At 34.1% G+C, this 27887-nt stretch overlaps 1 protein-coding gene across 1 annotated transcript in view; it reads right to left on the minus strand.

The window, feature by feature from the left end:
* The window catches only part of FOXP2 (forkhead box P2), a 595047-nt gene that overhangs the window by 387137 nt on the left and 180023 nt on the right, over positions 1–27887 (minus strand). The window contains exons 3-4 of the mRNA XM_050782631.1: positions 11165–11216; positions 8434–8524 (exon numbers count right to left, since the gene is read on the minus strand). The gene's annotated coding sequence lies outside the window, so the exon portion shown is untranslated. The remainder of the gene's footprint in view (positions 1–8433; positions 8525–11164; positions 11217–27887) is intronic.

A 27887-nucleotide genomic window follows, 5' to 3' on the forward strand; every position in this document is an offset into this window, starting at 1 on the left:
TCTTTGTATTTCACAAATCAAATGTGTCAATATATTTGTTACTTTGACAAATATATTGTCAAAGTAACAAATATATTGTCAAAGAAACAAAACAATATATTTGTTTCAATATATTTGAAATACTTTGTATTTCACAAATCAAATGTGTCAGTGTTACTGTGCTACTATATGCTATTGTAAGTTCACAGGATTCAAGATGCTAAGGTCACCCTAACATTTTTCTTCCTTCCCCTAATTATTTCACATGATATGTAAAACACATATATTATAATTATTCTTTGAATACACCTAACAGTCTCATTCAAAAAAGAAAAAAAAAAAAAAAACTCCACAGGATACTTTTCAGAAAAGGTTGTTCTTATGTGAACACACAATCTTGATTAAAGAATAAAATGCTCAAGATTAACGTCATCTTTGGGTGGACTAAGGTTTACTGCTATTTTCCAAACTTGGGATTCTAAAGTGTACTCTGGCAAATCCATTCATTTGTGTTGCTTATTAAATTATCTGAGATTACTGATCCACGCACTTAAGTGTCACAAAAAGAGAAAGAAAAAAAATCATCACAATATTGTAGTTCCAAAAGTTTTTATTCATATTACTCTCTTGGAGAAAGCCCATTGTTTAACATCAAAAATGACATGGCAGTTGAGAATTATATTTAACATTTAATTGTACTGAAAAATCTAAATATTTTAGGTCTAATATATCAAGAATATTTACCCCTTAATATACTGAACATAAAAAGTATTCTGTCTCACTGCTTTGCTTTCTTTATGGGCTTAAACCTGCCAAATTATTCCATTTGATTTCAGAGAATTCTCATATGGCAATCTATTTTATTTACTTTATCTTCAATAAAATGGTTCAGTGAGCATTAGCAACTCTGAGACACAAGTTTCAACCGGTCTTCAGGCAAAGGAGTCAATCTACATTAGACCTACTGTGCTGTGAGGTGCAGCTAAAAAGTTGGAATAAGGCAAAGCAACAGTGAAAATGTGAGCCAAGCCTAATAAAGGCCACAGAACAGAGAAAGAAAGCTCTCCCCAGGCTCTCACATGCATTGCTTATACAATACCAGGTGCCAGGTTCAACACATGAAGAGCTCCTTAATAAGGCTGACAGCTAAAAGGAGGCTTCAGACTATAACTTCATTTTACATGACACCTACAGTAATAGTCCTCTGTTCTCTGGCAGACAATAGTAAAAACTCAAATTGCCAACAGTTTAAAATGAGGTTTCACAGTCATCCCTTGGATATCATATAAGGGAAAAAAACGAAAAACATTCAAGCTGCATGGTATCTCTTCTATAGCATTTTCATACAATTACTAATGTAACAGTAGTTTCAGTGAACCTTTCCTTACAAATTTGTATGACATTTTAAATATAGCTGCTGGATTAGATTTTAACCACAAAACAATCAGTAAGTTTGAGCAACAACTCATTTTGGAAAATGATATCATTAAAGACTAATTCCAAGAAATGTAGGATAGTACTGTTAGATGCCGTGAAAATGTCTCCCAAAGCACAAACTTTGTAATAAGTGATGCTGGTTCATATTTGATATGGGCTGTAAAAAGCAGATTATTGTAATGGTGCACTTCCCAGCAAATAAGACCATTAAAAGGGTACTTAATGTTCAGTTGAATTGAAAAGCAGGCCAGTTAAAATCCATATTTTCTATTTTGTATAATGATATCAAAAATTTTACTAGTGGATAGTTCCAAGCCACAAATTTAAAACTATAAACATAAACTCTAATTTAAAAAATATGAACAAGTTTTCATTTTCTCTTTTTTAAATATAGTGCATTATGTTTCTCCAAATTCTATCATCATATAAATAGGAATGAAATTTGGAATGATGGTTTAATGAGAATTTATTTATTTATTTATTTAGAGGCAGGGTCTTGTTCTGTTGTCCAGGCTGGAGTGCAGTGGCACAATCCCAGTTCGCTGCAACCTCCGCCTCCCAGGTTCAAGGGATTACCCTGCCTCAGGCTCCTGAGCAGCTGGGATTACAGGCGCCCATCACCACGCCCAGCTGATTTTTGTATTTTTAGTAGAGATGGGGTTTCACCATGTTTGTCAGGCTGGTCTCTAACTCCTGACCTCAGGTGATCCATCCGCCTCGGCCTCCGAAAGTAATGGGATTACAGGCGTGAGTCACCACAGCCAGCTGAGAATTTATTTATTTATATTTTTAATGTTGTTCTATTACTTGCTAATACATACTTTTCAATTCACTTTTCTGGAAACCAATGTATTATTTTTTCTAGTGAGCTCAACGCTTCAAATATATGTACACATATCTAGATACTTCCATGTGACTCTAGTATTTACACGTCCATAAAGGACATTAAAAAATATCAGAAACTATCATGATAGATGAGTAAAAGAGATTCTGCAAGCCCAGATCCTGTTAGCACATGGGTATTTTTTCCAAGCAGCTCTTCTACAAAGAATGAGTATCAGACTAGCACATGAGTAAGCATGACTCTCCAATATTGATGTAGTCAATGGGCAAGATATTAAAATCGGCTTCTGCATGTTGCAAAATCAGTATTCCAGGTGAATCTAAATATTTCGCATTTTCTTTCCATTTGGCTCACTATCTTGTAAATATACATACCTATCTCTTCTATTACATATACCTGAGAGACATTATATTTGGTATACTGTTAATCTTTATATTCCCCTCAAGGTCAAGGGCAGTGCTGAAATTTGTGGATATAATTTTAGGGTTGAAATATCATATAATGTATTAATTATCTATGAGTGAATAAAAATTACCACCCAAACTTAGCAGTTTAGAACAAAACCATTTATTATCTTGTATTAGTCTGTTTTCACGGTCCTATGAAGAAATACCTGAAACTGGGTAATTTATAAAGGAAACAAGTTTAATTGACTCACAGTTCCACATGGCTGGAGAGGTCTCAGGAAACTTACAATAGTGGCAGAAGGCACCTCTTCTGAAGACAGGGTGGTAGGAGAGAGAATGAGTGCCCAGTGAAGGGGGAAGACCCCCATAAAGCCACCAGATCTCCTGAGAACTCACTATCGCAAGAACAGGATGGAGGAACCGCCCCATGATTCACTTATCTCCACCTGGTCCCTCCCATGACATGTGGGGATTATGGAAACTACAATTCAAGATGAGATCTGGGTGCTGACACAGCCAAATTATATCATATCTCAAATAGTTACTGAGGTTCAGGAATCAAGGAGTGGTTTAGCTGGGTGGCTTAGACTCAGAGTCTTTCAGGAAGTTGCAAGTTGTTTGTAGGCTCCTTCCTGGCTGTTTGCCAAATGGCTTAGTTCCTCACTATGAATACCTCTCCATGGCAGCCAGCCTCCCCCAGAGCAAGTCATTTGAAAGAATGAGAGAGACAGAAACAGAGACAAAGATGGAGGCAGAAACAGAGAGAGTTAGAGGCAAGAGAGAGGGAGAAAGAAAGGAAACTCAAAATAGATATCTCAATATCGTGCATAACCTAATCAGAAAAGCAACATACCAGCAAATAGAACTTGTGCCATATTCTGTTGATCACATAGGCTGACCCTGGTAAATATGGGCGGGAAAAATGGGGTGAAAACCAGAAAATGGGGACTATCTTAGAGGCTGCCTACCACAGCTATCCCTCTGGACTCCAGTGATTCATGTTTTTCCCATCTGTTATTGGTTTCAAAGGTGTAAGTTGTAATGGATTCTCACAAGTAACTTAAGGGTTATTTGAGGTATATATTTCAAATTACTGAGCCAAAATAAGAATGAATAACTTATAAAGAACATCTTCTGAAATATGACTGTCAAACTGAATACTGGCTGTTAGACCACTGTTCTAAATCAAGAAGGTGTTTTACATATTCAATGAATATTTCTAAAGATACTATTATATGCGACATTGTAAGAAACACACAAATGAGCAACATTCTGTGATCTCTATGGGCAGCAAGGGAATGAGATTAATGATCACATGTCTGTAACATCCGATTGACTATGATAGGGTATGATACTATGCAGAAAAAGTCCTAGCCTAGCTAAAAAGGAGGTAAGAAGTAAGAAAATTATAGTGGAAAAGGTAGAAATGTAAATGTGCTTTAAAAAGATAGAGAATGGGACAGAAACGATGAGAAAGATGTACATTGACAAAGATGTAGGCAAGAAAGCGTAAAACATGTAGTTACAGGTATACATATCAGAGTAAAGAGAAAAGGTAAGATATTTGGGTTTTGCCACATTCTGGAGTATACTAAATACCACACTAGGCTATAATTAGTCTGGTGGTTTTAGCCAGCTTGAAACAATGGATGAATTTTAGGCAAAGAGGAATAGTCTGCTGGGAATTATACTGTAAGAAAACTCTATGAAAATAAAATTTTACATGTTTCAACAATATTCTCATTATTAACTATAACATAATTATAAAACTTTAACATATTTCATGAATGTTAAGTTTAACATGCTTTGGTGGACAGTCTCTAGGGTGGCCCCCATGTTCATGCCCTGTAAAATTCCTTCCCCTTGAGTGTGGGCAGGATTTGTGACTTGATTCCAGCCAACAGAATATGGCAAAGGTTGTGGGTTGTCACTTTGATGATTAATATACATACACACATACACATACATATACACACACATCCATATATACACACATATGTGTGTATGTGTATTAATGCTATATATATATATAGAGAGAGAGAGAGAGAGCATATATATATTCCATTTTGCTAGCATGCAGTATAGACTCTCCCACTGGCTTTAAAGAAGCAAGCTGCTATTTGTAAACTGTGTATGGAGAGTGCCACATGGGAGGAACTGTAGGTGGAATTTAGAGGCTGAGGATCTCAGACTTAAAACTGCAGTGAACTGAATTCAGCCAAAAACCCGTGAGTTTGGAAGAGGACCCTGAGCATTAAATGAAAATACAACCTGGTTGACATTTTGATTTGCAACCTTTTAAGACCCTGAGCTAAACTGTGCCTGGACTCCTTATCCACAAAAATTGTGAGATGATATATGTATGTTGTTTTAAGCTTCTAAATACATGAAAATTCATCATATAGTAATAGAAAACTAATACACATCCTAACCAAACACAGAGAGCATAGGTACATAATGCAATACACTGAATATTTGTGTTGTTCCCAAATTCCTATGTTAAAATCTTACCCCCCAGTGTGATGGTACTAGGAGGCAGAACCTTTGGTAGGTAGTTAGGCCATGAAGATGGAGCCCTCATGAATGTGATTAGTGCTCTTTTATAAAAGGAACCCCAGAGAGTTCTCTCATCCCCTTTCTGCTATGTGAGGACACGAGAAAGAAGATGGCAGTCTATAACCTGAAAGAAGGCCCTCACCAGAGGCTGACACCCTGAACTTAATCTTCCAGCACCTATTATTGTGAGAAATAATTTTCTGTTTATAATCCACTCAGTCTATGGTACTTTGTTATAACAGTGTAAAATAACTAAGATACAGAATTAACTCATATTTAGCATTTCTTGTAAGACCCAGATTATCCTATACAGGGTATTTGCCATGTGGCCTGAATAATATAGTCAACCATTGAAATGAATATAATAGAAAATAAAATAATACTGACTTTTTAAATGTTCATTAAACGTTCACTATGCCCTTTATATGTATTCACACAATTAATCCTCAAGTCAACTCTATTAAATAGGAACCGTTATCTCTATTCTCTAGATTGACAAATTAAGTGTAAAAGAGCCTTGGCAACTTGTTCAAGGTTTCACATAAGGTAAGTTTGTTTTGGAACTGTCATTCAAACCCAGGCAATCTGATTTCCAACCTTGCATTCTCGATAGCTCCACTCTATACCCTCTCTATTTGCAGTCTTGCTCACTGTTTCCTTCTGACAATGAATGTCAGTACACTATCTATCTGAACTGCTGACCCAACCCCCGTCCGCCAAATCAGCTTCCTACATAGCCCATTCACTTTTTAATAATTTGAAAAATAGAGCAAATATTATTTTCATATGATACCTAATCTTTAATACGTATTTATGAAATTTATAGCAATTTTCTATACATATGTGAATGAAAATTATTTCTACTTCATTGAATTATCTAAAACTGATATTTCATTTGAGTTTAATAGCCTTGCAGTGGAAACTCTGAAATACTGTGAATATCTTGAAGTAAAACACACCCAATCACATACCGAACTATGCATTTACCCACATACACAAATACTCTCAGTTATAAGTTGTATTAAACATTTTAGTTCCCATCTTATAAGTATTATGTAGGGCATGTTATTTAATTTCTTTGAAAGGAGAAACAGAGATAAAACTAAAAAAAATTGTTTGAAAATAGGAAGTTTGAACCAAGTTCCATTTAGGGATTTTCTAGGGGGAAGGGAGCAGAGAAGAAAAAATCTAGTATTTCTTGAAAATAGCTATGTACCAAGTGCTAAATTTTTACAATAATACAATAAACAGATCTATCAGTCCCCTACTTTACTCTGTGAGAGCTGAGAAGCAAAAATTAACAGAGGTTAATTTAAAAAGCCAAAAAATAGCAGCAAGGATGCAAACTCCTATCAACCCGACTCCAAAATCGTTGCTTCTCCAACATTTTCTTCTTCCCTTATGATCATACTTCCAGCTCAAGGGTTCAAAATTCTATACATTTACGATAAAAAACAATGCTTTTTCAGAATTCACTTCCCATTAAGGTGAACCTTTATCATTATGCATATTCGCTATTTACAACAATATGTGGTTAGTGTTTGTTTAAAAATATTTAAAAATTGCCACTATAAACACGTAACTACCAAAAGTCTAAGTAGCACATTCCAAAATCAGTTTGAGGACTAACTTCAAGTGCAATTATATTCTGTTCTAGGAAGAAAATTCTCTACTTTTTAAAAATAGTTTCTTTCATGATTCCATGATTCATTCTTTCCTGATTCATTGTCAGATCTTCCTGCTTATTATAAATCTAAACTCCTTCTGCTATTATACAAACGTCCTGTTACTCAAAAGTAATAACTTATATATCAAAAAGTTGTATAAAGATAGAGTATATTGGTATAACCATTATCTATGGCAAACCTACAAATAATGTCCCCATTCACCACAAAAAAGATTGAGTGTTAGCAGACATATGTTCTATGTCTAGTTGTTTATTACTAGCTGTAAAATCACAAAAAGCTATATAACTTTTCTCAGATCATTTTAATTCTTTGTCTTTGCTTCTCCACTTACCAAATAATAATAATGTCAGCCTTACTTACATCATAAATTAAGAGTAAAATGAAGTAAAAGGTTGCCAAAGTGCTTTGAAAATCTTATATGCTAGATGAATGTGGGATCATTTTAATGTGTATCTGGTAAAATAATAAAACTGGTAAGAAATGAACCAAAAAACAATCCACAGGCCAAACAGAAGGTAAAATACCTGGGAAATATTTAACTGTGTAACTAAAGAACATTGACAAAAATCTCTCTGAGAAATTATGGAGTGTGTCTTGAGAGAGTTGTAGAAATTGGTAGAGAAATTTAGGTAGAAAGTGAAGGTCCTGAGGCCTATGCTATGCCCATGGTGAAATTCTTAATAAAGAATTCTGAAGAAGCTCGGGCATTTTGGTTTCCCTCTCTCTTGAGGTAAAGATTGGGGAAAGAAATGATATAAACTACTAAGAAGCTTTGAAATACAAACTCTGCCAAAAATTGCTTTTAGGTTTCCTTTAAAATTATATTATTCTAAATTTGGATATTCATGACAAACTGTTTGATTGACATTACTGTTTAACAGTGAAACTGAAAATCCAATTTTACATAAATATTACATATTGAGAACCTTTATATCTTAACATTGTAAATATCAAGGAAAACTATCACGAGATTTAAAGATACGTGATATTATAAAAGAAAACAAATCTTTCAAAATAGCTGACTGGATCTCAAAAATTATATTAGAAAAATCAAATTTTCTAGAAAAAAAAATTATACTGGTATATTATTCTCATTATTTCCTCAATACTTCAGATCCCCCCAAAACTTCAATATCAAATGAACTTTTAAAAAATACTGAAAAGACCAGCATAATAAAAGGCAAGCACAATGGTAACAAGATTCTCCAAGTGCTTTTCTTGCCTAATAACTTACTTTTAATATTTCAAGCCAAATTCATATTCCCCATAAGTGTATGCTGGTTTTAAAAAGTGATACCACGTTTAATAGAAAGACAGCAGCAAGTAGTGAAATGGGAACTTCCATAGCAGTGATAAATATTTCTACTGCCATACTTAACATGTCTCAATAGTCCGCTGACAACTTCTTCTTAACATTTGGGCAAAAATATTTAACCAAAAAAACTAAAGAGTAAAATCAACATCAGAAAGCTAAAAACAAGCACAATGAGCAAATGACAATTTTTACCAAAAGGACACTTACCTGTTTCTTCCAGATCTTCCACAAGACTTTCGAATCAACCTTGAAACGGAGTCCTAGGAAAATTCAATCCCAGCATCACATTAGAGTAGACCTGTTAATAGAGATAAATAATTTTCACTGCTTAGAAAATTAAATTTAAATTTACATCACAATTAGTGCAGTGACTTCAAAGAACACAAAACATATTCATCCTTGAAAAGAAAAATTGTTAATGTTAACATGCATTACTTTATGAATATTCAAATATGCATAAAAATGCTTTTTCTACATTTTGATTTAGAGAATTTTCAAGACATTGGTACAAAGCAAAGGCCACGGAGACAGCATAAGATGCACTTCCAAGAGATAGAGATTTTGTTTCCCACTCTTTCACTGATTTGGCAAGTTTAAACTTTTCAGTGATTAAATTTTATAATTTAGAAAAAATTATTTGTGTCTCCAATTTCTTAACTGAAAACATGACTGACTTCAATTGCCTCTTCAACACATACTTAATGAGCTTTGTAAGATTTTCCACAATTAACAAATTGGTAGTAAGCATTTACTCCTCATAACCACAATGTAAGGATCATTATTTAAATGCTTACTTAAGTTTGTATTTCCCAGATCCGTTTCCGATTCAACTACTCTTTTTTACTAGTTTCTTCTTTCTTTAATCTGACAGATTTAGCTCACACCTTTCTTAGACTAAAATGCGTTAAGTGTACTGAAGGTCCACTAAAATTATAGAACTTAGTACTATATAGATCAGGCTCGTCCAACTCGTGGCCAGGACGGCTTTGAATGCAGCCCAACACAAATTTGTAAACTTTCTTAAAACATTATAAGGTTTTTGCATTTTTTTTTTTTTTTTTTTTTTTTAGTTCATCGGCTATCGTTAGTGTTAGTATATTTTATGTGTGGCCCAAGACAATTCTTCTTCTTCCATTGTGGCCCAGGGAAGCCAAAAGATTGGATACCTCTGTTATAGATAGTAAATGGGTTTTGACTCACACAACACTCTGACTGATTGGTAGTGACTAAATGGAGAGCTGTATGGAGACTAAATCTGAGTCTGCAGCAGGAAGTTCTATCTTCAGTCAGCAATGTCTGCCATAGGCATTGAAAAGGATGACTGGCATCACTTGCCATCTATGTTGAACATTTAAACATTTCACTAATTGTATTGAAATCATTTCCAAATGCTTTTGAGCTAAAGAACCCTTTCTTGCAATAAAACCTCAGTGCAGGGCCAATTAATAATAATGTATTCTGGTTGAATCACAGCTCCAAATATCAGTGCCACCATTACTCCCTTCCTTGGGTATTTTTGGTGTTTCACAAAGCATTAAGTATTCTACAGAGCATAATGTGAAACCACTGTTTAGTGGATTATCAGTATTAAGGTAACTCAAAATCATAAACATTAAGGTAATTTGAACTCCTGTTCTTCATATTCCTTATATTCTTTCTCTATTGGTTCCGTTGTCCACATTTCTCTTAACAATAAAATTTTCTACTTAGCAGGCCACACTCTTGGCTTTCCTTGTGTTAATTTTTCTTCCATAATTATATTCTGCCTAATATATGCCACCAAAAGAAGTGGATTTCTTTAGTATTAGTCTAAATTATTTTATACTTTTATATTGACTTATTTTCCCTTGCCCATATTCATAGGGAAATTTCTCCAACTTTTTCTCAATCAGTCTATAAATTCTAGACTTTAAAAAGAAAATCCACAAACCCATTTTTAAACCCATTTTTAAACCCATTTAAAAGCATATGCTATAAAAGGTCTATTAATATCAAAGTAAAATTCAAAAATGAAGGGCAAAGAGAGAAAACCTACTCTATAAAGTATTAACATGTACTACAAAGCTGGGTACAGCTACAGGCACATAGAGTTCAGAAATAAACCCATATATATATGGGCATATATATATATATATATATATATATATATATATAACAGCTCAAATATACGTGACAGCGTTATATATAACATTGCAAAGTAAAAGAAAATACTGGTGTTGGCTTACTGTATAGAGCAAAAACTGATCTAAGAATTGGGCAGAAAGTAAAGGGGACACCTTATCACACCATATAGAAATCTGAATTCCCGAGAGATTAAAGAATTGAATGTAAACTTTACCTTTTCAAAATTATTAAGAAAAAAAATTTGGCAACTATTTTTGAGACACAGATGTAAAAAGCTTTCTGAAACATGGCCTAAAAAGCATAAATCATAAGGCATAAATTGATTTTTCTTAAAAAATGAAAAATTTCAGTTAAGGATACCATAGATAATATCATAGGTAAACTGAGAGAACACCTAAAACCAATGAGGAATTAATATTGGTTAACATATACTTATATATTCAGAGGAAACCAATAGAAAAATGAGCAAAGAACCCTGAAAAGGAAGTGTTCAGAAGGAGAAGCCCAAACTGTTTAAAACTCATAAAATCCCTAGTAATCAGGAAGATACAAATTAAAAAACCAATGAGATACCACTTTATGTCATCAGAAGAGTATGAATTTGAATGCTGAATTCTGCGCAGTGTTGGTAAGATTATAGAAAGACGGGAACTCTTGTTTACTGCTAACAAAAGCATAAATTATGAAGTTATTCTTTAAAGCAATTTGGAAGACCTAACATGTCTATGTTCTTTGTGCTCTCAAAGCACCCTGTGGGCACCTCTACTGTAAAATATATTAGGTTAAATCTCATTTCATGTTCTTGTTTACATACCTTTCTCTCCCACAAGCTTCTCCATTTTCTTTACTCAAAACTCCTGTTGAAACTGATAAATGAAGAAATAGCAATAAGCATATTATTTAGGTAATAGAAGTAAATACCAGAAGCACACTGCCACTGTGTAGCTGAAGTGAGAAAATACAAGGCAGAGGGCTGCTATTTTTCATTTTAATAATCCCTACATTCCATTTGATTTTTTAACTCTATGTCTGGATTTCTTGAAGAAAGTCAAATACAAAAAAAAAAACAAAAACGAATTTTATTATTTATTTTTTAAACTTCCATTTTAACTTCAGGGGTACATGTGCAGGTAATCTCATGCCACAGGGATTTCTTATACAGACTATTTTGTCACCCAGGTATTAAGCCTAGTACACGTTAGTTATTTTTTCTAATCCTCCCCCTCCTCCCACCCTCAACCCTTTGGTAGACTGCAGTATCTGTTGTTCCCCTTTATGTGTCTATGTGTTCTCATCATTTAACTCCCACTTGTAAGTGTAAATATGCAGTATTTGCTTTTCTGTTCCTGCATTAGTTTGCTAAAGATAATGGCCTCCAGCTCCATCCATGTTCCTGCAAAGGATATCACCTCATTTCTTTTTATGACTGCATAGTAGTCCATGGTCTATCATTGATGACCATTTAGGTTGACTCCATGTTTTGCTCTTGTGAATAGTGCTACAAGGAACATATGTGTGCATGTTTCTTTATGATAGAACAATTTATATTCCTTTGGGTATATACCCAGTAACAGGATTGCTGTGTTGAAGGGTAGTTCTGTTTCTAGATCTTTACAGAATAGCCACAGTTTTCTGTAATGGTTGAACTGATTTATACTTCCACCAACAATGTATAAGCATTCCTTTTTCTCCATAGCACAGATTACTGTGAACAGTGATCATAATAATCAGAACCAAATGTTCACTTAATGATATATAGAAAACTCTTATTTTAGGAACCTAAAGCCATAAAAAGCAAATAAGATAATTTGAAGGAGACAGAACCTGAGCTAGAGAGGCTAACTAGAGTTCTCTTATATACACATATTCACACGCATTATTTGTTGCCAAATATGTCAGACACTGTCCTGATTCTGGGTTAAATTCACAACTCTGCTCTTATGGAATATGCAATATGATTAGGAATATGTAAGGGATGGGTTTTTTTTTAACAATGTGCTGAGAGACAGGGTATATACAGGAGCAGCACCCAGTTGACGCTTAGGCAGTCAAAGAGATCTGCCTGAGTGAAAGGACCCATGTGCCATTCATGTATAGAAACATTCTTTTTTCTAATTTTTTCTAGCCTTTTAAATTGAATTACAAATTTGTTTGAGGTATGCTGTGGTAGGCAGAAGAACATCACTCAGACATTCCCAGACAGTCTGACCTGTCTTCTGTAAGGACCTATATTAGATAAAGTGAATAATTAGTAGAAGATTTATGTTTTTTATGTGTTTTGTTTTGTTTTGCTCTTCTTTTTAGATAGGGTCTTGCTCAGTCACCAAGGTTAGAGTGCAGTGGTGCGACTATAGCTCACTGCAGTCTCCAACTCCCGGGCTCAAGCTATCCTCTGACCTCAGCCCCCACCAGTAGCTGGGACTCCAATATTTTCACTTTTTGTAGAGTCAGAGTCTTCCTATGTTGCCCAAGCTGCTTTCGAACTCCTGGGCTCAAGCAATCCTCTCACATTAGCCTCCCAGAGTGCTGGGATTGCAGGCATGAGCCAACTACGCCCAGCCTAAGTGATTTAGTATTGTTTAAATATTTTTTTCTAGTAATTTATTGATAGAAAAGAGATTTAGTCTTCTAATCAGCTACTTGGAACTCTTTGTTAATATTTTCTACTCTATTGTCTTCTAAGTAATAAAAATGAAGATGCATCCTAAAAGAAATGCTATTATTTAATTGTTTTCTAAATAAAAAGGAAAACATTACATCATATAAAGCATAAGGATAAAACAATATCTTTTGAATTTTACTGCTGAATATTATAACACAAAATCCTTAGCCTGGTGAATTTCATGATTTGGAATAAAATATTATAAATATGGAGTAAAGAAATAAATAAAATACATGTGTTATATAGGTCCTGATGTGTAACTGATGTTCAACAGAAAAATTATACTAACATTTTAAATACTGTTTTAATATTATATAGCACATGGCTTCCTGAATAATGGTGAGAACTATAGATTATTTTGTTTTCTCAAAACAGGATTGTTAACTATAGCCAAACAAAAGAAAGTAGATAATTGTTGATTGGCTATGAAGGCTGATATTATAACCAACATTTCAGTGAACAGAAAATGAATAACCAAATTCTGGCAAGGCAACAAACTCACAAGTTTAATTCACAAATTAATAACAAATTTAACTGCTTGGTAATGCTGATGTATGCTAAAGGAATTTTAAGAAAGTAATCACAGGCTTCTGAGGAATATGGTAAGATTTCTCAGGAGGCAGCAGTGCCTACATTATTCCTACCAAAATTTACAAAGGGTTCAGAAGGCACTGCGTAGCAGGCATTTTCTTTTTTGCATTAGCATGAGAGAAACATCATATTACTATAATTTGCACAGATGTTGCAAACAGAAAAAAAAATAAAATGTTTAAAAGCTACTGCTGCAAAGGCTAAATACTATAAAACTACCACCAGAGATACAGAGTGCCCACTATAATTAGCATCCCACTTTGATTAAAGCAGTTTGAACTCCACAAGAACATGGATGGTTGTTTGTTTAATTCATTTATTAATCCTATGAACCTAGAATACTCCCTGGCACATAGTAGGCACACAATAAATATTTGTTGAATTAATGTATTAATCTGTAGACTAATAAACATAGAACTAGACAGGCATGGGAATTTAAAAATGAAATTTTAGGTAGAATAGATAGTAAGATATAAACCAGGATAGAGATATTATCCTCAAGTAATCCTAGTTCAAAATTTAATTCAGTGATTGTTCAAAGGAGGAAATAAAGGAATGCTCTGTCCCACTGCCTTAATTTAATGTGGAGCAAACTCAATTCTATTTTGGAACTTCAAAAACACATTACTGAGGTCATACATTTTGGAGTATATTTATATATGGAATACTGTTTTGAAAGTTCAAAAACTACTGATTTAACCTATACCTTAATGAAACATAATTTGTAGTTTTGATAGTTAATACTAGAACTCCACTGTAGTGAAGACTGCATTTGATACAAAGCTATGATGCAGATCTAAACATATGCACATAAATACTAATTATAGTTAATCTACAACAGATTTATTCCGTGAGTTTCTCAAATTATCCTTCTAATATCTTTGTAGAGTACTCAGGTAAAAGGAGATTCTTGAAAATTGCTAACAATAGGTACTTTAATTACCATTGAGAACTTAAATTTGCTCTTTTTGAGCCACACTGAGTGAAACATGTAAGCATTACCTGTACAGGGTGGGGACTATGTAAGCTTTATTCTTGCCTGACTGATCTACCCCTCAGTTAACAGTACCTGGATCTAAGAAACTGGAGCCAATGATCCTTCGAGGCTCTACCACATCCTAATAAATCCATTAAGAAGATACATTCACAGAAATAGAGCTGAAATAAAACTTCACCTTGAAAACAATTGGAGCCACAATGAAAATTAACCCTGCTGACATTATGAATACAGTTCAAAACATATTTATTCAAGAATAGGATAATTTTGTTTTCAGTTGTTTTTTATATTTATAAATTTCTTTCTAGCTTTAAGTATTTTAGAAATACTTAAATATATGTATTTTATTGGCAGATAATGTTCTGTCAGATAATGTAAAATCAAAAATTAAACAATAAGCACGCTAGTAACAGTAATAGTAAAATGGAAGTTAGCAAGCAATCATCAAAGGAAAGTATAATGTTGGCACAGTTAGTTGTAGGTTTCTGCCTTCTTGAATTTTACTCAGAGCAAAAGTAAGAGCTCCCTCATGGAACTGTTTAAAAATGCAATATCATATTTACACAAAACAGGTAAAAATACTTTAAAATCAAATTTCAGGCCAGGCGTGGTGGCTCATGTCTGTAATCCCAGCACTTTGGGAGGCCAAGGAGGGTGGATCACTTGAGGTCAGGAATTTGAGATCAGCCTGGTCAAAATGATGAAACTCCATCTCTACTAAAAATACAAAAATTAGCCGCGCATGGTTGCACTACTTGGGAGGCTAAGGCATGAGCCTCATTGCTTAAACCCGGGAGGGGGAGGTTGCAGTGAGCCGAGATTGTGCCACTGCACTCCAGTCTGGGTGACACAGTGAGACTCCATCTCAAAAAAAAAAAAAAAGAAAAAGAAAAAAAAATTCAAATTGCATTAAAAGCCTTTTTCACCTTCAGTCATTGTAATTACTAAACATCTGTTATGTACCAAGTTTATGATCTGCTAGAGATAGAGAGATAAAAGACACTCTAAGTGTTGACTATGTTTAAGGACAGGTTAAACATGTAGTAAGCATGCTTTTAAGAGAATGATATTCTCCAAGGATAAGGATAGATCATAAGTTAAAATGTGATATCATATAAGCAAAAGTAAGGACAGGATAATACCAACTATAACAGCAGTTTGTCCTCGCAAAATAATAATTATTTTTGAGGCAGGTAGAGAAAGTGACATACTTGTCTGAATCACAACCTAATACTCCTCTGAATTTCTCATGAGGTAATCAAAAGAATAAGTATTATATTCTAATCGCCGAAGACTTTTAAGTATATTTAAATTTTTATCTACTTTTTATAAAATATTACTGGCAATAAAATACTTCTGATGACATTTAAACTTAGAAAAAGGCTTCTGTAGTGAATGTATCTCACTTTTCATAGAACAGAGTATAGCTTTTATAAAAAATTTTCATGCTAACTAGAACTGTTTGTTAAAATAATTATGGTAATTATTTGAATTAGAGCTATTAAAGTCACATAAACCATAAACATATAAATATACACTACCAAGATGAGTGAAGAATAATACATGTCTAAAATAACAGAAATACTGTTTGGTATCTCCAATATGCTGTGGGACAGAAAAAAATCACAGTGTTCTTGACACTGTCACTAAAAGAGTAAAATATGAAAAACTGGAAAGAGGAAAAGAATTTCAGACAATAAAATTAAAGTATGAATTCTGATTCAAAGGTAAAAAAATATATAATCATAAGTAATAGGTTAAACACAATCTCCTAGGTTAGAACAGATTGGAGTTAATTCATTCTACGGTGGCATGTGCTCAGTTGGGGGCTCAAAAACTACACCAGTAAGTCAAGAGAATTTCTTCAAAAACCACCTAAGTTTTTATTGTGTTTTTTGTTTGTTTGTTTGTTTGTTTTTTGCCTGAGAGTCTGGTAAGACTAAATTAGAAAAAAACAGCAAAGAAAAATTCAGAAATGCTACTAGTAGAATTGCTAAAGAAGGTTTAAATAGACTCAGATTATACAGAATGGTCTCATTTAGTTTTAAATACTTCATTGCAGTAAGATGCCTAAGCCTTAAAAAAAATGCATCATATTTAAAGATGCTTCATGGATTTATTTTATTCTCTTACTCACCCCTTCCTGCCTCTGATTTTCCTTCCTTTCTGTCTTATATAAGAAAACAGGTAAGCTCATCACCCCTTCTATGCTAAATAACAATGCTTTTTTTTTTTTTAACTAATATAACAAGTTTAAGACATAAGCATTTATGATCATCAAAACAATTCACTGGATTATATTTTTTTCATTTCCCTCTCTTATTTCATTGACAAGAAGGTCTCATTTTCAGCAAAATAACAGAGTGATCAAATGTGTAAACATGGCTTATAGAAGCAAGTGTGCATTAACATGGATGGAAATGACTATGCAGCCACTTTCCTGCTGCTAGAGATGCTCTATCCATCTCTTGTCAAACCAGAGGAAATGTGGCACAGATAGTCTAGATCAATAAAACTCCAACCTCAGAGAAAGTATTTCAAAGTATGTAAAAAAAATAGGATATTGGGAGTTGCTGGATTTCCTAATCATCTGAGGAATAAATAACCACAACTATATAAGGACTCTGACAATTCTGAATGACTTCAGATTTTCATGTTCTATCACTTGTTGAACAATCCCAATTCCAGATACTTTCTTTGTGAAGTCTGTAGTCCTACTCTAATATCAGCTCTCTCAGCTCTACCACAATATAATATATTTACCAGTAAGGAGCATCCTCTACACGTTAATGTTTTGTGATAAAAACGTTTCAAGGGTAACACCAGTATATTATCATCCAGGATACGGTATTTGTTTCAAAAATTCTGAATTAATATTAAAGCAATTTAAATTTATGAAACTCTGATTTCCTGCCTATCCACAGCTTTTAATCAAAAAATCAACACGTCCATTTTCTTGAATTAAAAGTTCTACCAACACCGAGGTACCTCCACCTTCTATCCTAATCTGCCCATATAACCCAGAATTTCTTTTTCATAAAATATAAGCTCCTGATTGCAACTTGAGCTGGGCAGTGTGCTGAGCAGAGCTGTAAAAAAAAAAAAAAAAAAAAATCACTGGCATTGGCATACGCTAGGTCAGGCACTGAATTTTCTCCTGAGGTCAATTTAACTTCAGCAAAGTAAACGAAGACAGAACATAGGTTCAAAGGAGCTGAGGTTGGGTGAGAAAATATACTCATTTTACAGTACTTGATTTAGAAAATATGCTCATTTCACAATACTGAGTCTTCTGTTCCAATTTTGCTTACTTCACACATTTATATTCATCTGTTTAGAGAAGCTATTGTATACATTTGTTAAAGCAAGACAGGCCAGGCACGGTGGCTCACGCCTGTAATCCTAGCACTTTGGGAAGCCGAGATGGGTTGATCACCTGAGGTTAGGAGTTCAAGACCAGTCTGGCCAACATGGTGAAACTCCATCTCTACTAAAATACAAAAATTAGCCAGGCATGATGGTGGGTACCTGTAATCCCAGCTACTTGGGAGGCTAAGACAGGAGAATCGCTTGAACCAGGGACACAGTGGTTGCAGTAAGCCGAAATCGTGCCACTGCACTCCAGCCTGGGTGACAGAGTAATACTCCATCTCAAAAAAAAAAGTAAAGCAACACAGGTATATGGCTTATGAAATGAAATGTTTTAACAGACTGTTTGAACTTTCTTACATAATCTCATCTCTAACTCAATAGAAGGATGTATTATAATACAGACAGTCCAAATTTCAGGCTGGCATTTTTAATGAAAACATTTTCCTCTCTTTTCTCTTTTTTGTTCTTTCATTAAGAGAAGTGGGTATCCATTTTTAAACAGCTATCGCTTATATTGCTTATTAATTTAATTGTTGTTGAGAATATTTTTTATATCATCATTTGATTCCAGTATCGTACTTTATTATTCTATATCCTGGATGAATTCTCTCTTTTTTTTTTTGAGAGGATCTTGCTCTGTCACCCAGGCTGGAGGGCAGTGACACGATCTCAGCTCACTGCTACCTCCACTCTGCTGTTCAAGTGATTCTCCTGCCTCAGCCCTTCCAGTAGCTGGGATTACAGACACACGCCACCATGCCCAGCTAATTTTTTATTTATTTATTTTTATTTTTAGTAGAGACAAGGTTTCACCATGTTGACCAAGCTGGTCTCGAACTTCTGACCTCAAGTGATCCACCCACCTCGGCCTCTTTCTGTTTTTTTTTTTTAATCAAATAATAGTTACTTCTTCAGCAACATACAGTATAAAATAAAGCAAATTATCAAGGTCAATAAGTGATAAGATTTATAAACAAAAAAATCACAACAGCATGATTAGTTAGAACTGAAAAAGATTGAAATTACGACTATATTGTTGAAAATTGTACAAAATGTATATTTTTACTCAGATGAGAATCTGTAGGAAGTGACTTGCAAGTAAAGTCAGGTGTTTGGTTTTTTTTTTAATGGTCTTTAGCCACTAGACTGTATGCATAGTCCAATATTTATTACGAATCATGGATGTATAAACACTATGCTAGGAGCTGTCCAGATATCAAACCAAAGACTGACAAGATGCTCTCTAGCTATTCAAAATAGTTAAAGGCATATCCCTGAAACTACGGTGGGCAACCAAAACCCCATTCTCATAGTTTTCTGAATTATCTTAAAGCATTCCTCACTGTATATCAAGTCAAACATGTTAGAAAACGGTTTTTGGGGTACCCTTTTTAAAACCTACAGAAACATTATCAAAAACAAAAATAATAAAATTTACAAACATATTCATTTAGCTAATGAAAATGTTTGTCAATGATTCAACCTTGCTAAACTCATTACCCAATATCAGTCCTTCTTACAAAAACTTTCCTGATGAAGTTAATTATTTGCCAATGGGTTCCAACTGCTAAACACCTACATATCTGGTTTAGGAGCCCCTATGATATAGGAGAAAACTAGTTGATCTCTTTAGGCAATCTTAATGCTGTATCTACCATTTCAGACATTAATTTATCACCTCCACTAAAAATTTTTACTTCCAAAACTTCCATATTATGATTGGATTAATAAAGTTTTATCGAGATGTCGAGATACAGTGTGTTTTTAAAAATATAAGTCGACTTCTGGTTTCTAATTCCACATATAAGGAGCTTGGAAGTCACCACTCCACCCTAACAAGAAGCAAAAAACTGAAAAGGTTGAAAAATCAATTCTTCCAAGATCCATAAAAGAGGTCAGGATGCAGCGCAAACCACTGGCCTCAGGACTAAAGAGGTAGACAATAAAACCAAGGAGACCTGTGATCACCACTATGGGAACCAGTACCTGAACAGGAAAATCTAAGCTGTAATTGATGCCTTGATGGAGTTTCAGTGAGGACAATCCTAAAAGGATAACTCCAGGGGGACCCAGGTATACTCCCCCACCAGCTTGCCCATTATGAATGGATTTTCACAGTAGATATCAAAGAAACATCTCTTCAAGTTTCCAGCAGGGGGAGAGGAAAAAGACCATTTAAAAAATATGCCAGTGGCCAGGTGTGGTGGCTCATACCTATAATTCTAGCACATTAGGAGGTTGAGATGGGTGGATCACCTGTGGTCAGGAGTTTGAGACCAGCTTGGCCAACATGATGAAACCCTGTCTCTGCTAAAAATACAAAATACAAAAATTAGCCAGGCATGGTGGTGGATGCCTGTAATCCCAGCTGCTTGGGAGGCTGAGGCAGAAGAATCCCTTGAACCACGGGGGACGGAGCTTGCAGTGAGCCGAGATCACACCAATTCACTCCAGCCTGGGTGAAAGAGCGAGATTCTGTCTCAAAAAGTAATAAATAAATAACAATAAAAATATGCCAGAGCACTCTGTTCTTCTCAACAAGCCTTGCCCTCAGGAGAGACTAGTTAACCAGAGCCCACCCTGCTGGGATAGTATCATATTATCAAAAACTAACTGACCTGAAGGAAAGGAAATATTCAACTCTAGTCAGCTCTTGCCTTCCACTTAAGAGAAGAAATGCCCCTGTTCCAGCCCAATCTAACCATCCTCTCCCACGTAAGGGGGGTGGGGGGGGAAGAAAACTGAAAAACACTTGTGAAGTTCACAATCAAAAGTCATAAGCTCACTAAAAGACTGAAGACTAATCCTAGAACTATAGAATGCTTTCTATCTTCCCAAACCTCACCATCACATTACTAAAGGCCCATTTATAGCAGTTTCTTTTGCCAAGTACATCATGTCCAGCTATCAAGAAAACATTACGAGGTATATCAAAAGGCAAAAGTCATAATTTGAAGGGACATCTGAACCAGACATGGCAAGCATATTGGAATTATCAGACCAGGAATGTAAAACAACTATTATGAAAATTATGGTTAATGTGCTAAGAGCTCTAATGGATAAAGAAGACAGTATCCAATAACAGATGGGCAACAGAAGCAAAGAGATGGAACTCCTAGGAAAGAACAACAACAATAACAAAAAAAACAAACAAAAACAAAACTAGAGATTTAAAAAACTGCTATAACAGAAACGAAGGCTTACTAGTAGACAGGATACAACTTATTGGTAAACTGGATGCAGCTGAGGACAGAAGTGCTGCACTTGAGGATAGCTCAGTAGACACCTCTAACTAAAAAGCAAAGAGAATAAAGATTGAAAAATCAAAACAGAATACTTAAGAACTGTGGGAAAACTACACAATGTCTAATATACACGTAATGGGAATACAAAAGGAGAACAAAGAGGGAAAGAAACAGAATACATACTTTACATAATAATGACAGAATTTCCTCAAAATATTGTCAAACACTAACCCACAGATCCAGAAAACTCAGAGAGCACCAATTAGAATAAACGTCAAAAAAACTACACCTATGTTTATAATTCTCAAACTACAGATAATCAAAGAAAAAGATTTTTTAAAGTCCTGAAAAAATAAAGAGGACCTTACCTATACAGAAACAAAGATAAGAATTACATCTAATTTCTGTCTCAGAAGCCATGCAAGCAAGGAGAGAGAATAGAATGAAATATTTAAAGTGTTGAGAGGGGCCAAGCACAGTGGCCTGCAATCCCATCACTTTGTGAGGCTGAGGGGGGTGGATTGCTTGAGCCTGGGAGTTCCAGACCAGCCTGGGTAACATGGTGAAACCTCATCTGTACAAAAAAAAAAAAAAAAAAAAAAAAACTAGTCGGGCATGGTGGTGCACGCCTGCAGTCCCAGTTCAGCTACCTGGGTGGCCTTGAGCCAAGACTGTGCCACTGCACTTCAGCCCAGACAACAGAGTGAGATTCTGCCAAAAAAAAAAAAAAAGTTCTGAGAGGTTAAAAAAGACCAATCCAGAATTCTGTACCCTGTGAAACTATCCTTCAAAAGTGAAGGAAAAATAAAGACTTTATAAGACAAAAAAAACGAAAAAAATAAAGACTTTATAAGACAAACAAAAAAATTGTTTCCAGTAGACCTGCCTTGCAAGAAATGTTAAATTTTTTAGCTAGAAGAACAATAACATGGGTCAGAAACTCAGATTTACATAAAGAAAGCAAGAGGATAATAGAAGGAATAAGAGAAGGTAAAATTAAAACTTTTATTTTTCTTATGCTTAATTGATCTAACATATAACAGTTTGTTCAAAATAATCTCAATGTACATATCATATGTATATATTATGTGAATATATGCTTATGCATGCTTATATATAAGCAAATTGAATGACAGTAGTAATACAAAGAATGGAAGAGGTGAATTACGGTTGTTTTCATAAGGTACTCACACTACCCATGAAGTGGTGTAGTTATTTGAAAGTGGACTTAGATTAATTGTAAATCTATATTGCAAACTATGGGACAATAATACAAAGAAAAAAATCTTCAAAACCACAAAACGCAGGAAAAAAATGGAAGAAAAATAGGAACAAAGAACAAGGGCAACAAATAGAAAACTGCAACAAATACAGTAGATATTACTTCAACAGAACATCAATGGTCTGAATGTACCAAGGCAGAGATTGTTAAACTGGACCAAAAAATAAGGTCAAATTATTTGTTGTCTACAAGGAATGCACTTTAAATATAAAGACACATATAGATTAAAAGTAAATGTATAAAGAAATATAGCATGCTAACACTCATCAAAAGAAAATGGGAGTATCTATATTAATTTCAGACATGGCAGACTTCAAAGCAAGGAAAGTTGTCAGAGATAAAAATGGTATCAAAGGGGTCAATTATCTAAGAAGGTAACAATCCTTAACACGTGTGTACCTAACAACAAAGCAAGAAACTATGTGAGGGTGGAAACTGATAAATTAGCAAGAAAAAACTGATGAATATAGTATTATAGTTAAAAACTTCAACACTCCTCTATTAAAAATGGGCAGATCTATCAGGCAGAAAATCAGTAAAGACACAGTTGAATACAACAACACCATCAATCAAGTGGTTGTAAGTAACATCCGTAGACTACATGAGACAGCCAATAATACCAGCAGAATACTCATTCTTCTCAAGCTCACATGGGAACACTCACCAAGATAGACAGACCACATTCACAGTCTTATACACATCTTAACAGATTTTGAAAGAATTGAATTCAAACAACATCTGCTCTCAGATCACAAAAGCATTAACCTAGAAATAAACAACAGGAAGGTAACTAAAAATCTCAAAATATGTAAAAATTAAACAACACACTTCTAAGTAACACCCAGGTCAATGAAGAAACCTCAAGAGAAATTTAGTAACATTCTGAACAAAGAGAAAATGAAAATATAACTTATCAAAATGTGTGGGATAAAGTAATATCAGAGCTCAGAGGGAAATTTATCATATTAAATGCATTATTAGGAAAGAAAAAAGATATAAAATAGATGACCTATGTTTCTTCTTTGGGAAACTAGAAAAAGCATATCAAATTATATCCAAAGTAAGCAAAAGGAAAGTAATAATAAGGATTAAAAAATAACTCAATGAAATTGAAAGCAGGAAATAAATAGAAAAAAATCAACAAAACTAAACACAAATTCTTTGAAAAGATCAGTAAAATTGATGAACCTCTATCCAGGCTCCATAAAAAAAAATGTAAGGACACGAATTACTAATATCAGAAATCATTACAGAGGAGAAATCACTACAGATACCATGGATGTGAGAATAATAATAAAGGAATATTACAAACAACTCTATGCCCAGAAATTTGATACCCTAATGGATGAAACTTTGAAAGACACAAGCTGCTAAAACTCATATGAGAAGAAAGAAACAATCAGAATAGGACTATATCTATTAAATAAATTGAATCAATAACTAATAACCTCCCAAAATAGAAAGCACCAGGTCCCTGTTGGTTCACTGGTGAATTCTACCAAACATTTAAGGAAGTAATTATACTAATACTCTACAATCTCTTTCAGAGGATAGAAGTGGAAGAAATACTTCCTTCCTCATTTGATGAAGCCAGCATTACCCTAATACCAAAACCAAAGATATTACAAGAAAAAAAAAATCTACAGACCAATCTCTCTCAGGAACACAAATTGCAAAAATCTCCAATAAAATATTAATAAACCAAACCCAATATTGTGTAAAAAATTATATACCATTACCAAGTGGGACTTATCTCAGGAACGTAAAGTTGGTTCAACATTCAAAAATCATTTAATATAACCCATCACAACAACATACTAAAGGATCACATGATCATATCAATAGATGCAGAAAAGCATTTGACAAAATCCAACATCCATTTGTGATTTAAAAAATAAATAAATACATCCTCTCAGTAAACCAGGAATAGTGGGGAACTACCTCAACTTGATAAAGAATATCTATGAAATCCCAACAGCTAACATACTTAATTGTGAGAAATTCAAATCCTTCCCACTAACATCCAGTGCAAGGCAAGGATGTCCCCACTCACCACTCCTTCTCAACAGTTTATTGGAAGTTCTAGCAAATGTGGTAAGACAAGTAAAAGAAAGAAAAAGTATACATATTGGGAAAAATAGAATAAAACTCTCTTTGTCTGCAGAAGACATGATTGGCTGTGTAGAAAATCTGAAAGAATCAGCCAAAATACTCCTGAAACTGATAAGTAATTACAGCGAGGTGAAAGAACAGACAAATACATAAATGGAACAAAATAGAGAGCCCAGAAATAGACCTACATAATTATAGTCAACTTATCTTTGATAAAGGAACAATCGATACAATGAGCAGAGACAGTCTTTTCAACATATGGTGCTAGAACAACTAGACATCCACATACAAAAAAAAAAAAAAAATGAATTGAGACACAGACCTTTCACCTGTCACGAAATTAACTCAAAATGGATCATAGTCCTAAATGTGAAAATAATATAGAAATCCTAGATGACCTTAGGTATAGTGATTTTTAAGATATCAAAGGCATGATCAATGAAATAAATAATTGATAAAGTGGACGTCATTAAAACTGAAAACTTCTGCTCCATAAAAACACTGTCAAGACAAAAGAATGGGAAGATAAGCCACAGAACAGAGAAAATAAGTGCAACAGACACATCTGATAGAGGACTGTTAAGCAAAAATATGTAAAGAACTCTTAAAACTCAACAATAAGAAAACAATTCAATTAAAAACTGGGCCAAAGATCTTAACAGTCACTTCAACAAAGAAGATTACACAGATGGCAAATGAGTACATGAAAAGATGTTTAACAACCTATGTTATCAGGGAAATGCCAAATAATCAAATACCACTACATATCTATTAGAATGCCCAAAATCCAATACACTGACAACATCAAATGCTGACAAGGATGTGGAGCAACAGAAACTTTCATTCATTATTCGTAGGAATCCAAATTGTATGGCCACTTTGAAAGACTGTGGCAGTTTCTTACAAAGCTAAGGACACTCTAACCAAAGGATCCAAACATTGTGCTCTTTGGTACTTAGCCAAATGAACTGAAAATTTCAGTCCAAACAGAGGCCTGAAGACAGATGCTTATAGCAGCTTTATTCATAATTACCAAAACTTGGGGGCTAGCAAGATGTCCTTCAGTAGGTAACTAGATAAATAAACTGCAAAATATACACACAATGGAGTATTATTTAGCACTAAAAGAAATGAGTTATCAAGCCATGGAAAGACATGGAAAAACCTTAAACGTATATTATTAAGTGAAAGAATGCTCATTTCTTTGCATTCTGACTGATCAACATTTTTCTTTTTGATTTCTTACAGTTTTCTAAAAGTTGAGAACACAGCATTCATTATCCTGAAGCCGAGAACTTCTGGATGAATGTGGTCAGATCACTGGAACAATAAAGCGAGACAGTTAAGAAAAGCACCTGACACAAAGTAAGCACTTTAAATATTTGTTTGAAGAATCAATGATTGAGAGGTCCTTACTTTGCAAACATACAGTTCTAGTGACAAAACTGAAGTAATCTTTGACAGAAAATTGTAAATGTATCCTTTTTACTGGCGGTGTGTGGAGGAACATAATTCTGAAGTGCATGTCCTATTGATAATGATTAACAATAAAATGATTAACAATAAACAATAGAACAACCAAGTAAATTGTGTGGAGTCTTTTAAGAGACTCACAATATTAGAATCATAATTTAATAATATAAAAGTAAATTTTTAAACAAGCAAAACAGAACCATGTTATTTATCTATTAAATAAAAACTGCTGGCCAGGCACAGTGGCTCATGCTTCTAATCAGAGCACTTTGGGAGGCTGAGAAAGGAGGATTGCTTGAGCCCAGTAATTCAAAGCTGCAGTGAGCCAGGATCATGCCACCGTACTACAGCCTGGGTGACAGAGCAAGACCCTGTCTCAAAAAGAAACAAAAAACAATTTAATTCAAGACTAGCATGTACTAATAAACAAGGAAAAGAGCTCCTTAACTACCACTTCCACTTTTTCATTTAGAATCTTTAGTTTTCTTTACAAATGCAAAATACTTTCATGTTTAAGATATTTTAATTACAAATAATTCTTTTTCTATCTCTATTCAAAATGTCAACGATATGACTACCTTCTAAACAATTTACATTTATGTACAACTATATATTGGCCTCCTGCTATATACCTTCATGAGGACCCTAAACTGTAAGCCATATCAAATAGTTTGTCCAACACCTCACTGCAACTTGTGCATAAAGTATAGGCCCTATTTGTTTACTTAGCTAGAATACTGAGTTATAAATGACATGATTTCTTCAAGTGAAACAAAGAAAATGTCTTTATAAAATACTCAGCTATCCTCAGGAAAATCAAACTTTTATAACTGATATTTAAGATACAGTAAACATACTGGACTAGTGTTTTCTTTATGTGATGCTTTATTCAATATTTAATTGATCTGATTTGTTCAAAATAAGGACAATATTTTCCTGATTGTTGATTATATGTATTTTGTATTTCAACAAAATACATTCTCAGAAAAAGCAAAACTTTCTTTTTCATGCCTCTAATAATTTAGTGCTACTAATCTATGACAGAGGAAACCCAGAAACAATTATAGGAAAATACACATACACACACACACACACACACACACAGACACACACACACACCTGCATACATACAGTCATTTTGTAGTCCTACATATCGTATTTCTGCTTCTTTCTTTAGAAGTTGTAATAGTGCCACAGAGTCATAGTGCCAAAAATGAGTGACCTACTGGCATAGAGTTTATGTCTTCTATGGATGCTTTCGGAGTATATAATTGATTTTCTTCTCATTAGCCTGTGGGGAGTATAGACTTCACCAATCGTCAGAGTGAGTAGTAGCACTGATAGAACACAGTAAAGAAACAACACTTTAATAACATCAGGAGCAACAGCTCTAGAATTACAGCCCTAGTAAGAAGGATCTCACTACCCTAACTTGCCATGCTATTGCTTAAGACACTATATTACAACATACTCTATCTTTCTTAAAGAAGAAAGTCTAACACAATTTGTATAGATATTTGAGTGGTAGTTTTTAAAATGTGAGCATTTTTGTAATTAATCTGAGTTTGTGGTCTGAATTCGTGTTTCACTAAATTCTACTATGCTCTAATATTCTACATATTAACAAATTCCCTCTTGCACAAATACTCATAATCACATTATGACTTTAATTCAATGTCCTACCAAATAACCCCTAAGTACATGTCACTGAGTTGATTATAGTAAGTTCCATACATGAAAAAATACACTCAAAATTTACATGTTCATGTCCACCTAGGATAAATGGATAAATAAAATGTAGTG

The sequence above is a fragment of the Macaca thibetana genome, chromosome 3 (assembly GCF_024542745.1).
Source record: "Macaca thibetana thibetana isolate TM-01 chromosome 3, ASM2454274v1, whole genome shotgun sequence".
Lineage (NCBI taxonomy): Eukaryota > Metazoa > Chordata > Mammalia > Primates > Cercopithecidae > Macaca > Macaca thibetana.